This window comes from Nycticebus coucang, chromosome 3 (assembly GCF_027406575.1).
Source record: "Nycticebus coucang isolate mNycCou1 chromosome 3, mNycCou1.pri, whole genome shotgun sequence".
NCBI lineage: Eukaryota > Metazoa > Chordata > Mammalia > Primates > Lorisidae > Nycticebus > Nycticebus coucang.
The window spans coordinates 139,013,460-139,026,123 of NC_069782.1; the positions used below are offsets into that span (position 1 = coordinate 139,013,460).

Here is a 12,664-nt window from a genome sequence, read left to right on the forward strand (position 1 = left end):
CCACAACGCCCGGCTATTTTTTGGTTGCAGTTTGGCCGGGGCCGGGTTTGAACCCGCCACCTTCGGTATATGGGGCCGGCGCCCTACCGACTGAGCCACAGGCGATGACTAATGAGATGATGCATCACTGCCACCCTTCCTCAGCTCCCAGGTTTAGGGGACACCTTAATTCTTTTTTTTTTTTTTTTTTTTTTGTAGAGACAGAGTCTCACTGTACCGCCCTCCGGTAGAGTGCCGTGGCGTCACACAACTCACAGCAACCTCTAACTCTTGGGCTTACGCGATTCTCTTGCCTCAGCCTCCCGAGCAGCTGGGATTACAGGCGCCCGCCACAACGCCCGGCTATTTTTTTGTTGCAGTTTGGCCGGGGCTGGGTTTGAACCCGCCACCCTCGGCATATGGGGCTGGCGCCCTACTCACTGAGCCACAGGCGCCGCCCAGGGACACCTTAATTCTTAAACTGACATAATTCACAACAGATTCTGATGATCCTCAAATGTAAATATTCTTTACTTTCAGGAATAAATTGCATACCAGAGAGTTCCTCACTTCTACTTCGCATTTGTAAACTTTCTGTTCCTGGATTGAATGGTGTGTTTTCTAATCAGTCCATTCCTTTAATGAGAAATTTCAGACTTGAACAGTAACATTAATAAAAAGCAAGAAAATGCATGTAAGAACTAGCAAGAATTAAAAGAATTAGTCTTCTCTTCGTAATGTATTAGGAATTAAAACTGTTTTGAAGATGACACCCCAGCTGAAGTTTGGATTTTTTCCCCCATCACAAAAATAGTACACATATGAGTAATAATTTTTAGAAATAGAAGGAAATACTTTTCCTTATGCTTGGGGAAGGAATGGATTTTTACAAAATAATTCCAAGAATTGGAATAGAAAGTGAAAAATTAATTTTTTGATTTAGAGTATTAATTTGATCTGACCATGAGTTAACAGGTAGGAATGGGAAATGTACAAAGCAGATTTTTTATCTACTCAACTCTAAGTAAATTCTTGAAAGTAATGAATTTGGAACCACTGGCACAATTTAAATTCCAAGATCCTTACCTACAACCTCTACCAAGCAAAACTTGAAGTTACTGTGTACCCCATCTTCTTTCAAAGTACCCTCACTGGATTCCTTTTGATTGGTCGTCTTCAGCCTCCACAGGGAGGAGTATGAGATTATATACTAGGAAGATGGGATTATAATTAGATTATTTTTGGTTCTTTCCAGGCTTGTGCCTTTATTAGAAAGTTGTTTGGATTCCTGTGGTCAATGGTATAAGGAAACACTAGGTTATTAACAGTTTCCAGTGATTTCCTCAGGAGTTCCTTTGGTTGTAAAATCTTTGGATGCCTTTGATAAGAGGGAGGGTGGGGATAGTAATTCAGTGCATTTCTTAAGAAAACTGTGATACTCAGATATTCTTTCTCCATACCCCCAATTTTCTCCACATCAACTCCTCTTCAACTCTGTTTCAGATTTTTCTAATTGGGTATTATATGACAATTAACTTTTCTGTGCACTGAATACATTGTTATTTATCCAAAAATAGTTGCCATTAATAGTTCCTCTGGACAATTCTCCTTCCTTTGAAAAGATGCAGGAAAGCATTTTTACTGACAAAGAAGTGTTTTTTTGGTTCTTCTGTGGGGTTTTATTGGTTGTGAGGTCTTTTTTTTTTTTTTTTTTTTTTTTTTTTTGAGACAGAGCCTCAAGCTGTTGCCCTTGAGGCATCACAGCTCACAGCAACCTCTTTAACTCCTGGGCTCAAACGATTCTCCTCCCTCCGCCTCCCAAGTGGCTGGGAAGCGCCTGCCACAATGCCTGGCTATTTTTTTGTTGCAGCCGTCATTGTTGTTTGGCGGGCCGGGCTAGATTCGAACCTGCAGGCTCAGATGTATGTTGCTGGTGCCTTAGCCGCTTGAGCCACAGGCGCCAAGCCTCGCGAGGTCTTTTATAATTTATTCCTAGATTAGAGAAAGAGGTCTTGAAAACTTATAACAGTTTTTTTGGTAACAGGTTGATTATGTATATAAACATTACATGTTAGGCAATATTAAATGTATTGTTCAATTAGTAAGCAATGTACTATAGTGAATCCTTTACCATGTTTGAAATGTGGATTTTGTGTATCATGTTACTCTTCCATCATGTTGTTGTTTTTTTTGTTGTTGTTTTTTCTTGAGACAGATTTTCAGTATGTCGTCCTCAGTAGAGAGCTGTGGCATCACAGTTCACAGCAACCCCCAACTCTTGGGCTTAAGCGATTCTCTTGCCTCAGCCTCCCAAGTAGCTGGGACCACAGGTGCCTGTCACAATGCCTGACTATGTTTTTGGTGCAGTTGATATAGCTGGCCTGGGTTGGTTTCGAATCCGCCACCCTCAGTATACGTGGCTGGCGCTGTAACCACTGTGCTTCTGGTGCCAAACCCCATTATGTTGTTTTTAAATCATGGTCTATACTATTACCAGTTAACACTCTTGGGACATCCTAATGGTACATACTTAGACCTTCACAATATTCACTTGAAAAATTTAGAATGTGTATACTGTAATAAAAAGTGAGTATTGTGGATATTGTAACACATGGCCTAAACATTGAGAAAAACAGCCACTCATCTGAGAGATAAAGAATGAGGAAGGGATCTCTGACATGCCCAAAGGACTTGGGAATAAAATCTAATGGGCAGAGGCTTGGTTATAGTGAACTGGAAGAACGCAGGGATTTGTACCTAGGAATGGCATGCTTGGTAGATGCAGCTTTTAAGGTAGCAAGAATGTGCTCTAGAAAGTTCTGTGCAGGTCCAGAATGGGAACTCTCTAGAATTATATGCATCACCTTTTTTTTTGTTGTTGAGACGGAGTCTCATTTTGTCACCCTGGGAGAGTGCCATGGCGTCACAGCTCACAGCAACCTCAAACTCCTGGGCTTAAGCAATTCTCTTGCCTCAGCCTTCCAAGTAGCTGGGATTACAGCTATTCTTCGGTTGTAGTTGTCATTGTTGTTTGGCAGGCCCGGGCCAATTCGAACCCGCCACCCTCAGTGTGTGTAGCTGACACCTTAACCACTATGCTATGGGCACTGAGCTCAACTTTTTAGTGTAAATGACATTTAAATACATAGAATATCTTTTCCTGAGGAAAAATTAGATGTTACCACTTTACCCATACTAGTTGATTCAAATTGCTTTATAAGTAAATGTTTTTATGGGCATATGAAATTTAAAGGGATATATTTTGCTTTATAAAGGACTTTTTATATTTTTGCTTATGGTTTGGCTTTTGTCTCTTTTAATTCTACAACACTATTAATAATACCCATTTCCTAAGGGTATACTCTTTCCATAACAACCAAAACCTCTTGATTTGGGATTATTTGATCCCCACCCCACCCCGTACTGTGTATTTTGAATAATGATGCCTAACCCTCTCTTGCTGATTTGGATATTGGTATGACTTTTTGATCTTAAGGCTAAAAAAGTAATAAACTAAATAGAATTTAATAAACATTCTTATGCTCTTTTTATTATGTTAAAGAGGCAGCTCTGTATTCTTCATCTGTGTCAGCATATCCCAGGATGGCTATTAATTTCTCACTTGGAGCACCCTAGATGCTCAAGCAGAAATGGCAAGCTTGATAGCCCCCAGGGGTAATACTTTGACTAGGGTAGCAAGTGAGGGAGGTGCTGCTGCAGATAACAGATCTCACCTTCCCACTAAGAAAATTGTCCTGTGCCCTCAGTGGACCTTACTTTTGGTTGGTAGGATTGAGAGACTGTAGGGGAATCTATTTTATATTTATTCTCTTTTTCTTTAAAGACCTAAAATTGGGAACTAATTAATAATAATAAATAATAAGACATTATTCTTTGGTGTCAACTGGGGAGCCAAAAACTTCTGATGTCTGGGCCTCACCTCCAAGATTCTGATTTAAATGGTAAGGGATTGTAAAGGGATTGTAAAAAAATTTGTTTAAGCTCCTCATGTGATTATGACTTGCAGTAAAGTTTGAAAACCCTACTCTGGTCAGTAAAACATAACTAAGCAGAGAGATTGTCCCCGGCATGTAAAATGATCCAAATAGTGGGCACTCACAGAATACTTTTTGTTGAATGAAGGGATATACTTGTTAAGAATCAGAATAACTAAAAGAGTAAACCATTCAAGTATTAATCTTTGACATAATCTGAATTGTAAGAGCTAGTGATAAGTTAGTAACTAAATATGAAAAGCCTAAGTTAGATATTCATTTTCCAAAATTATAGATAAAATCCCTGCATACATATAAAGTAGAAATATGTTATCATTCTCCTTACGCATCTCAGTACTTGAGATGACCCCCTGGGAAAAAATGATTATCCCACTGAGGCTAAATCCTGCCACGAAACATTTCTTGAATTTAATTATTTTCTCCTTCATCTCTTTAAAATTTTTATCTTTTTTGCTTGCTATATGTATGTTATTTTCCCTTTCTTTGGGTGTGTTTTTTTTCTTTTTTCTTTGTTTTTTTTTTTGCAAATAAAGGCAGCGCTCTGTCTCCTTTCTTCAGGAAACACTTTTTTTTCTGTGTGATGCAGTCAGTTTTTGTCATTTCTACTTCATGTGAACTAAGAAGTCATCTTTTCCTGCGAAAAGGAAATTTCCCAGCTGTTCATAAATTGTGGAGCCTGCTTTGGGGGAGGGCAGGAACTCAGAAAGAGTTCCTTCTTTCCGTGTCCCATGTGTCCCTTCATTGCTTTTTGCATTTTGGAGATATTTTTTTCCTAATGCGTATCATCTAATCATCAAGATGGTGCCTTCCTGTGCAAGCATCCGCTCTGTCTCTGTGTATCACACCCATGGTGACAGCACCTTGTGAAACCTCTACTGTGCTCTCCTCTGATTCAAAAGGTGAGCAGGGAGATGAAAAGACATTGTAAGGGCATTATTTTGAAAGTAATTCTGTAACGTTTTCTTGGTTTAAAAATGCTCACCACTTCCTCTCTTTTCTGAACACACCCATTTGGGTGTGTCACCATTAACTTTATTTTGAGCCTTTCTTATTTATGTGTGTAGGACTGCCCTTTGGAACGTGATCTCCTGCCTGATGCATCTGGGCCCCTCTAATCAGCATCTGAGTATCTGTCCAAATGATTGTTTTCAGTATCACAAATTCATTCTGAAATAGAGCTGTAGAAAGGATCTGCCATTGTACTGTTAAATTATCATCAGTTCCAAAACCTCTCCCAGTGCCTAGAATGCTATGCTGCTCCTTTCCTTGACTAAGTCTTCTCCTTTTAAATTATAACTTACAAGTAATGTATAATAAGTCACTTATAGGGGCGTGGGGCAGCGGTGGCGGCAGGCGGCAACCGAGCAACCCTGAGGTCCGGGCCCAGTCACCGACATGTGAGCCCCATGTTGTGTCGATGCCAGTCTGCCATGCTAGCCTGTCTACCAGGGCCAGGTGACCTGTCCTTTCAGCTTCTTTCTCACACGCAGATGAACACTGGACTTCAGAAATTGTATCATGGAAATCATTCCCTTTGGCTTTGCTTTCTGCATTCTGAGCCAGTATGACTTTAGTTCATAGAAAATGGAGAAGCTTTTGCCCTCAGAAGGGATGGTTCCTTAACACACTCTGAACAGCTTTACCTAAAGACGTGTTACCAAGGGAAGAGCCATTTCGGAGAAAAGGCAAATTGGCAATTTCATCTTGCTGCTGACTTAAGACCTCCACTCCGTTTTCCTCAAATAGCCTCTGCCAATTACTGGCCCCAAATCTGGATTTGAGAATTGAAATATTGTTTTTCCCTGCTTTCAGGCTCGTATATATATTTCATCCCCTGCAACTCTCTTGTTGCTATCCTTAAATAAACCCAAACCATTATAGAAGAGAGCTTAAAAAAAAAAATAATAAGTCACATATAAATCACATGTTAGATCCCTTTTCACTTACATTGCCTTGGGCCTGGGTTAGGTGTACCCTGACATTTAGTTCACATAGTATCCTATGAAGGGGGGAGAGAAGGAAATTTTATTTTTTAGTTATATTTTAGTACTACAGAAACAACTTTCAGAAATGGGATGCTAAAGATCATACATAACAAATATGGATTTCTTAGGGGCAAAGCTGACTTTGCCATTCTTGTTACAACCTGTTTATTCAAAAGAGGGCAACCAACACATTGTCCTACATGGTATTTTTATTTGGGGACATTATGATTAAAGGTTACTCTGTGAACTCCCAAAGTACTTGTCATCTGTAGACTTGCTAACACTTCATCATGGCTACTTGAATTAGGTATATTACACAGGCTTGGTCAAAGGGTGAATGTGTGCTGGAAATGTGAAGTGAAGGGGGATAGAGTTGGCTTGGGAACATTTATATTTTTTAGCTTGCTACTTCCTGTTCAGCTGAAAAGATAGTCCTGTAACTTTGCTGTTAGCTAAGGAGATAGTCCCATAAGCTTGACAGATCACAGCTGCATCCTGTAGTTTGTGTGAAAATGTATTTGCTTTCCTTCTGTTCATTTAGTTTTTCTAATTTTCTAATATATTAAGGCTTATTCCAGTGTTTCATGGAGCAAGAGGTTGGATACATGCCCAGATGAGAATGTGAAAAATAGCTAAATACTAGGCTGTAGGCAGAGAGTGGATTAAATATGGAGTATAATGCTACACAAAACTGAATGCCAAGAAGAAACTCCCTCAATAAATTTTTAAAAGAAGGTTTTTTGGACTAGTGCTACAATTAAAGCACTTGGTTTTTTGGACTAGTGCTACAATTAAAGCATTTCTCTTATTTCATTTACAAACATACAGTTCTTTTATGAAGAATCAAGTGCTTGTTCCTCATTCTAACCGTTGCAGTATTCTCAAAGCTTTAGGACAACTTCAGATATTTCTTTCATCTCATTATCTTAAAAGTTTTTGATTGCAACTGGAACAAATAATCCTAAGTATTATTTCCTTAGTGTTTTATACTTTGATGTCTGTTTTAAGCCCAACAATACACTAGTAGATTGCTCATATCGGCACAAATTTCGTTTCTTGACATTTAGAGAGCTTAGAAATGTTTTAGTATCTCAGTTGAGGTAGAATGTTTCATTGATGACACAGAGGAATGACAACATGTTCCACAGGAGGGAAGATTCCAATTTGAGCATTCTTTCAAATGAGAAGCAACTTCGTGAAAGTTGAAAGAATACTCGACTCAGGTTAGGAGATAGACATTCTGTGTGACCTTAGTCACCTTGAGTACCTCTGAATTCTCACAAGTGAAAAGAGAATTGGGCTAGATGGCCTTTAAGGCCATCAACTGTATTTGATGTTCACTGAGGCTGAGCTCCATGCTATGACAAAATGGCAATTGTCTCTCATATTAGTGCCTGTTACTCCCAAAGTCCCAGTGTATAATATGAAAGATGAAAAGGAGGCGAGCCTGCCAAGCTGTTTGATTTTGAAGGATGAAGGCACGGTGTTTCAGGTGGTAGACTCATCCAGCGGAGCCGCACACTGTAGCCACAGTAGACTCAGGTATTGCTGATGGCTTCCTGACAGTTTATGTAGTGGGCAGGGGCTTAGGGATTGACTTAACCATGCTCACTTTTATTGGTATAGTGCAGCCTAGAAAAGGATTGTGTAGTTTGGTGTATTCTTTTTAGGTCTTGTTGTTGTTGTTGTTTATTTTTTATTTTTTATTATGTATGCTTGTGTTTTTCTTCCTGCTAGTTAACCCTGAAAGTTTGAGAGAAGACTTGCTGGAGTCAACTTTCCTTTGGGAATAAACAATGATAGTATCTTGAAGAAGTACTTTTGTAAGAAATAAAGCAAATAGATACTTAACACAGGGTAAACTCTTTCTATAGCGCATATAATGCTGAAATACACAGATGAAATTTTGGTGCTTGTAGAAGAATAAGGAATATTCATTTGCACAGGGACCTACCTAAACAAATGGACTGGCCAATTAGGGGTTAACTATTTGCTTTTGTGTTGTGCTGTACTATCTTTATCTGGTAATATAATCATCCATGTAAATTTCTAGTCTGATATATTCTTCACTAGACTTACAGAATATTAGAATTAAATCTTTGAGGGCATCTAATTCAATCCTTTTATTTTTATTTGAACAAAGTGAGGCTCACAAAGATCAAATAACTTGGCCAAAATAATTTTGTAAGTTAGAATCAGCTAGATTCTAACCAGTTCTGACTTGTGAAGTAGAATCAGAGCTAGAACCCAATTCTGCTTACTCCTAGATCATCCATAATTGACCACCTCCTTAAGTTGACCTACTTTTTGTAGACCTGTCATGCATCACATGTACGAGCAATAAGCCTAGTCCCTTATATTGACCATCTCTGTGCATTGACCAGATTGTTACAGTCCCGTGGATGGTCAACTAACAGAGGTTCCACTGTATTTGAAAGTGTGGGTTGGGCAAGGTGCCTCACACCTGTAATCCTAGCACTTTGGGAGGCTGAGGTAGGAGAGTTGCTTGATGTCAGGAGTTTGACCAGCCTGGACAACACAGGGAGACCTCCTCTCTACAAAAGAATAGAAAATTAGCCAGGCATGGTGGTACATGCCTTTAGTCCCAGCTACTCAGGAGGCTGAGGTAGGAGGATCACTTGAGCCAGGAATTCAAGGATATGGTAACCTATGATTGACCTCTGCACTCAGCCTGGGTGACAGAGACCCTGTCAAAAAATTGAAGTATACTCACAAAAATGTTCGAAATGGTAACCAATTTTAGTAAGGTAGTGAATGAGACAAAATCTTTTTTTCTAGGAATCTTCCTTCCAGTTTTTGCTGTTTAATACTGAATCAGAAAGTATCATTCTACCAGATGTGTTCCCATATCACATTGCTGGTTTTTTTTTTTTTTTTTTGAGACAAAGTCTGACTACAATTCTCTTGCCTCAGCCTCCCAAGTAGCTGGGACTACAGGCACCCTCCACAACGCTTGGCTATTTTCTTGTTGCAGTTGTCATTATTTAGCTGGCCTGGGCTGGGGGCTCAAACCCACCAGCCTCAGTGCATGTGGCTGGCACTGTAAACACTGTGCTACAGGCGCCGAGCCCCCATATTACATTGTTAACAGCTGGTTGAACAATAGTGTTAGGCAAAAGTAAGAGAATATGAATGTAAAGTTTCTGTTACACTGAGAATTCAGAAAATTCTCTTATGACAGGGCAAGATAGTATAATACTGAAATGTGTTTGTTTTGAAAGAAATTTCAGAATCTCAGCAGAGAGAATGTGATAAAGGGAACATTGTTAACAGCTGGTTGAACATTAGTGTTAGGCAAAAATAAGATAATATGAATGTAAAGTTTCTGTTACACTGAGAATTCAGAAAATTCTCTTATGACAGGGCAAGATAGTATAATACTGAAATGTATTTGTATTGAACAGAAATTTCAGAATCCAGCAGAGAGAATGTGATAAAGGGAAAAAAATAATTTCTGATTATTTGCTATGAGTTCCAAACTGGGTTTTATTTTGATTTTACATAATTTAATGTGACAGTGTCTTAATTTTTTATTTTTATTTTTATTTTTTTTTGAGACAGAGTCTCAAGCTGTTGCCCTGATTAGAGTGCTGTGGCATTACAGTTCACAGCAGCCTCCAGCTCTTGGGCTTAAGTGATTCTCTTGCCTCAGCCTCCCAAGTAGCTGGGATTACAGGCGCCTGCCACAATGCCTGGCTATTTTTTGTGGGGGAAGAGGGGGCGGGGTGTAGTTGTCATTGAATTTTGAAATTTGGCAGACCAGGCTGGATTCGAACCTGCCAGCTCCAGTGTATGTAGCTGGACTGGCACCTTAGCCACTTGAGCTACAGGCGCTGAGCCTGTTTCAATTTTTTAAAATGACTATGAGGCCTAATTTAAGATTTAAATGTTTTATGCATTTGTAGAAAATATATTCTAATTACTAAAAATTGGTATCAGGCTCTGAAGATGGGAAAGACTGTTGAATTCAGTCTGGAATATCTTTAACACTGCTATTGGCCACAGTAACTAAATGTGATAACTTAAGCTACACTGTACATTTCAATCAATTCATGGTATTCTTGATGTGGAGAACTGAAGTATGTAGTATGCTAATTTGAGATGTAAATTATGAGACTCTTAATTCATTATGTCTTCATGCTGAGTAGTTAAAAAGCCACTTAGATTAAGAAATAGAACATCAGAAACACCTTGATGTGCCTCCTCAGGCCCTTCCTCCTTCCTCACAAGGTAGCCATGATCCTGACATACAGTTCAATAAGGTAGTGTTGCCTGTTTCAAAACTGTGTAGAGATGGAATCATTCAATTATCTATTCTTTTTGTATGTGACTTCTTTTGCCCAACATTTTTTCTGAGATACATCCATGTTGTTGCATGTGATAATAGTTCATTCTTATTATTGTATGTACCGTATTCTATTTTATGAACAAAAGATAATTTATCCATTTTGCTGATGGTCATTCAGATTATTTTCAGTTTGGGGCTATTAATTCTGCCACTAGCATTCTTGTGTATAGCTTTTGGTGTTCATTTATGTGCAGCTCACTGGGGTATGTTTTTGAGAGAGGAGTGGCAAGATTATAGAGGATGTGTCTACAACTTCTGTAAATAATGCCAATTTCCAAAATATCTCTACTGATTGACATATCAAATTAGTGTTTAAGAGTTCCATATTCTCCACATTCTTGCAATACTTGGCACTAACAGTTTTTTTATTGTAGTCATACTAGTGGGTACATAGAGGTATCTCCTTGTGGTTTAAGTTTGTTTTCTCTGCTGACAAACAGTGATGTGTACTTCTTCATATGTCTGTCATGTGGATATTCTTTTGCTGAGCGCCTGTTTAGATCTTTTACTAATAGAAAAAAATTAGGAAAAAAAAAGAAAAAAATTAGGTTATTTGTCTTTTTACTATGATTTTAGTGGTTTTTAAAAATATATTGTGGGTAATCTTTTATTAGGTACCATTAAATGTTAATATCTATTCTTAAAGTCTAAAGTTAATAGCTAACTTCCCTTCTGAACAATACAAGAATCTGAAAACACACTTATTTTTCATTCTTATATGACATTATTAAGTAGGATTTTAGTTTGCCTTTGCCTTGTTTTTAACCCCCTATATTTGTTATTGCTGTTGTTTTATAGAGTGTTTTAAAAATTACATTTTATCGGTTTCTTTTTCTTATTTATTCATTTAAATTTCTTCACTCTTTTTTCTTTCATCAGCTTTTTCTTCTTGGAATTCATCCTTTGAAAGTTCCTTTAGTGAGTTTATAAGATTCTTTATTTTTTTATTTACACAGTGTTTTATTTACTCTTACTCTTGAAAGATAGTTTTGTTGGATATATAATTCTGAGCTGCAAGTTATCTTTTCAGATTTGTCTTACTGCTTTTTAAAATTTTTATCTTGAAGTCTGCTACTATTCTAATTGTCCTTTGTAGGCAATCTGTCTCTGGACAACTCTGGAAAGTTTCTTGCCATGATCTCCCTGAGTGTGACATCTTCCCCAATCTATTTCCTCTTCAGGAACTCTGGTATGTTGACCTTTACACTGTCTCTTAGCCTCTCTTTTGCATATTCCATTTGTTTGACCCTCTGTGCTCTTTTCTGGCTAGCTTTTTCAAATCTATATTCTAGTTTATTCTCTTTTCATGTGAGTTCCAATGTACTGTTTAATCTATTCATAAAGTTTTTTCAACACAGTTTTCAAAATCCACTGGTCTTTATAGTACCTTTCTCATGCTTCCAATTCTGTCTTTAAGGATTTTGAACATTGTAAATATACTTTGTATTCTATGTTTAATTATCTATCCCATTGTCTGCAGTGGGGGAGGGGGACTGTCAAATTGCTCAATTGTTTCTGCTGACTTATAAGGTGGTTTGTTTATTCATGTGCTTTGTAATTATGAATTTTGAAGTTTGGCAGGCTTTTATCTGTGGGAATCCTTGGCAATCTATTTTGAGTGCACCTTTTTCCAGATAGAATTTGTTTCCTTTTTGCTAGATGTCTAAGGTTGCTACCAACCAAGACCACTTCAGGTTCCTCTCTTGGCTTGAGGTTTTCTGGACGACCCTGGTGTGTAAAATCAAATCTCGAATTCTTGTGAGGATAGTCCTGTTGTTACAGAGTTGCAGTAGAAATGTTTTCATAAAAGACAAGGCTTTTATGATTTGGGGGTTTTAATTTCCTCTGTTAGTGGTTAGATTTTTTTTTCTTTTAATTTTTCTTTTTCTTTCTTTATTTTTTTTTTGGTTTGGGGATCTCTATAATCTTACCGAAAGAACTCTTTCTCCCTAATCTACAACTTGTGAATTGAAAAAAACTAGTTTCTAGTTACTGACTGTGATTATAATTCAGAAATTCTTTTGTAAGTTTAGTTTATATTGCTTTGAGATGTAATTAAATTCATAAAATTTTGGGATATTACTGCAACGTATGATCTATATAATGACTTTATGGTGAGAGAGGTTTGCATGTTTACATTCGTCTTTTGAGTCCTATTACAAATTTTCATTTTTTGTTTTGTTTTGTTTCGCTTTGCGGTTTTTGGCCAGGGTTGGGTTTGAACCTGCCACCTCCCGCATGAGGCCGGCGCCTTACCCCTTTGAGCCACAGACGCCGCCCACACAAATTTTTGTTTTTAAACGGATAAGCAAAAA

At 37.9% G+C, this 12,664-nt stretch overlaps 1 protein-coding gene across 8 annotated transcripts in view; it reads left to right on the top strand.

Annotated features, from left to right (window-relative positions):
* ADD3 (adducin 3) overlaps positions 1-12,664 on the top strand; it is a 174,405-nt gene that overhangs the window by 57,728 nt on the left and 104,013 nt on the right. For 2 of the 8 annotated variants that reach the window (XM_053583606.1, XM_053583603.1), the window contains exon 2: positions 11,446-11,538. The exons of the other annotated variants lie outside the window; for them this stretch is intronic. The gene's annotated coding sequence lies outside the window, so the exon portion shown is untranslated. The remainder of the gene's footprint in view (positions 1-11,445; positions 11,539-12,664) is intronic. 8 annotated transcript variants of the gene reach the window in all.